Here is a 3,292-nt window from a genome sequence, read left to right on the forward strand (position 1 = left end):
GGGGCGTGAAGGGGGGGAGGGCAGCATCTATGGCTCTTTAAGACGGCCTTCCTCCTATAAACTATTCAGTACCAGGGTCTTTTCATTGCCTGCCCAACTCATCAAACTCCACCCCACCTAACGGCTTTTGCTCATACCAATTTCTCAGCTAAAATGCCCTCCTCTGCTTCTTGTCCCACCTATATTTTCAGGCCCAGTTTGAGCCCCACCACCTCCTTGACCTCTGAACTCCTCCTCAAAACAACGACAGCATGGTTATTTCCAGGATAGAATCAGAGCTGGATTCAGTGTCTTGTTTTCTCAGTGACTTTGCTTCTTCCAGGAACTTCCTTGAAGACAAGGACCTCCTTCTCTAGCAGGGGCTGGGCACAGAGAGGCATGGGTTCAAATGGATCAATCAGATTAAGAGTTGGGGAAGGGGCAGGACTTCCTTTTTTTGTCTTTTTTTATTGTGAAATATATTACACATACGGAGAAGTGTATAGAACGTAAATGTATGGCTTAATGACTTACTATGATATACAAATATCCTGTAACCACCACCCAGGTCAAGAAATAAATCATTGCCAGCACCCCCAAAAGGCCCTCCTTATGATATGAGGAGACATTTCAAAACTGGTGATTTTGTATTTGTGGGCATAGGAGGGTCCTTAGAGGAAATGTGAGTTTGGGGATCTCTTCGGGGGCCCTCACAGCTGCCCAGTGAGCCTGTGTGAGCCTGGGGAAGGAAATGCAAATCCCCAGCCATTGAAAGGGAGGAGGGGCTGGCAGGAGTGCCTGGTGCACAAAACCTAAAACCTGTCCTTCGGCCTGGAGCCCTGCCAGAGCCTCAAGCAACTGGTCTTCATTCCAGCTAGGATTTGTAAGCAAGTCTAAGGGCAAACGTCTGGGTGTGGGCTCCCTACCCCTGGCCAGAGAGAGGCAGCCCAACCTGGGCCTCCAGACACTTGAAGACTGCAGAGCGAGGAAGGGAAGGGACTTTCCAGAGTCAGGAGCACCGGGCAACTTGCAGAGCCCAGGAAGTGGGTGAGGAAATTGAGAGAAATACTGACTCCTTTGGGGGATTTCAAATGCTAAATATGTGGGAAGGCCGCATCCCTTTTTTTGTTTCTCAACAAATGCTTGATGACTATCTGTTATGTGCCAGGTGTAGGCACTGGAGATATAACAGAGAACAAGTCAGACACCAGCCCACAATGTAATGGGGGAGAGAAACCAGTAAGCAGGTAATCACTTGACAGTGTTCAGTGTTAGCAGTTTTAAGAAAGCTAAGTGAATGCAGGGATTTAGTGTCTAAGCCCCCTTCCTAGTTCATCACAGACTCTTTTATAATGCATTGCCTTACAGATAGGTAAGCCGTGTCGTGGGTGGTTTGAGATATATCATCATTGACAACAGGTGCCTTAACTTGGAGGCAAGTCACCTGGCAAAAGTAGCAAGTTGGGATAGAGACACCAAGATGGAGGCGTAGGCAAATGCCTGTACTGGCCGCCTCCTACAACCACATCAAAATTACAACTAAAATACAGAACAACCATCGTCAAGAACTGCCGGAAAGCTGGCTGGATGGAAGTCCTACACTAGAGACGTAAAGAAGAAAGCACACTGAGACTGGTAGGAGATGTGGAGGTGCAAAATGGGCTGGTCCGGCACCCATGTGTGCCGCTTTTTTAATCGGGAGGGAGGACTGTCTCTGTGGAGGCCACCTGGAGGAGCAAGGGGTCCCAACCCCATAGCAGACGCTCCAGCCCAGGGTCCCAGAGCTGGGAAAAGAAGTCCCCTTAACTACAGGCTGTAAAAACCAGTGCGGACTGGGGCTCAGTGACACAGAGGCTGCTGGAGACCCAGCTGCTCCTCTTAAAAGGCCTGCACACAAACTGAACTTACAAGCTCCCACTTCCTCTGAGCTCCAGTGCTAGGGCGAGGCTCTGAGGGACACAGACACATACCAGGAGGAACTACATTGTCTAGCATCAGGGCAGGAACTTGGAGGCAGCTTTCTTCCAGATGGAGGTGCTTGTAGGGATCATTGTTCCTATGCTGGGATCTTCCCGATTGCAGGGCTTACTGGTAGTCATTTCTGTTTGCTCTGCCCTGGTGATTCCCTGAGACCCCGCCCCATCCAATTTGTAGCCCCACCCAATCTGTGTGGAGTAAATTTTGCATATGAATGGCCTGTCCTTGAAAATCTCAAACAAGCTACAGCTGGGTCAGGGAGCCCCAAACCTATCATTAAAAGGCCCAGGACACAGCACCAGCACCAGCCTGCCTTGCTTCACAGCTGGGCCTCATCTGGGCACTTCCAAACCTGATACAAAGAGGAGGAATCTGTAGACGTTTCTGTAGCTCCTGTTAGGGGGCCTCAGACAGGGCTGACTTTACTCCTCCCTGGAAACCCAAAAGCCAGTGTACCCAGCGGTCAGTGTCAGACCATACCAGATTATAATTCTACACACCCATAAGCAACACACTCAAGGGGCAGACTTAGTGAGCACCAAAGCCCCACTGAAGCAAGTCCTGCTCCACAAGGGTATCTCCTGCACAGCAGTTCTCCCACTGTAGTTGCAGCTGGTCCTCACAGCCTTTGGCCTGGAGGTCAATTCCTCCCAGTGACGCCAACAGCAAACAAATCTCTACATCAAGACTGTGCACACAGCCCACAAAGGGGTGCACCTAGAGTGTCCACCTCAGGTGATTGGGGATGCTGAGCCACTGTGTATTTTAGGGCCACTCTATCAACTCAAGGACACCATAGCAGCTCTACCCAATACATAAAAACAAACACAGGGAAGCAGCTAAAATATGGAGACAAAGAAACATATCACAAATGAAAGACATGGAAGAAAGCAAACTACTGCATATAGAGTTCAAAATCACAGTTATAAGATTACTCAAGAATCTTCTAGAAACCTCCAAGAGACTTAGTGAGACTTTCAAGGATCTTAGTGAGAATGATAAAATAAAAATTAAAAAAAAATGGAAAAGGACCAGTCGGAAATTAAGCATACTGGTACACTCACTGAAATAAAGAATAATATACAGGGATTCAACAGTAGACTAGAGGATCCCGAGAATCAAATCAATGATTTGAAATGTGAGGAAGCAAAAAACACCCAACCAGAAGAGCAAAAAGAAAAAAGAATCCTTGCCCTAACTGGTTTGGCTCAGTGGATAGAGCGTTGGCCTGCGGACTGAAAGGTCCCAGGTTCAATTCCGGTCAAGGGCATGTACCTTGGTTGCAGGCACATCCCCAGTAGGAGGAGTGCAGGAGGCAGCTGATCGATGTTTCTCT

The sequence above is a fragment of the Myotis brandtii genome, unplaced genomic scaffold (genome assembly GCF_000412655.1).
Source record: "Myotis brandtii unplaced genomic scaffold, ASM41265v1 scaffold191, whole genome shotgun sequence".
In the NCBI taxonomy this organism is placed as follows: Eukaryota; Metazoa; Chordata; class Mammalia; order Chiroptera; family Vespertilionidae; genus Myotis; species Myotis brandtii.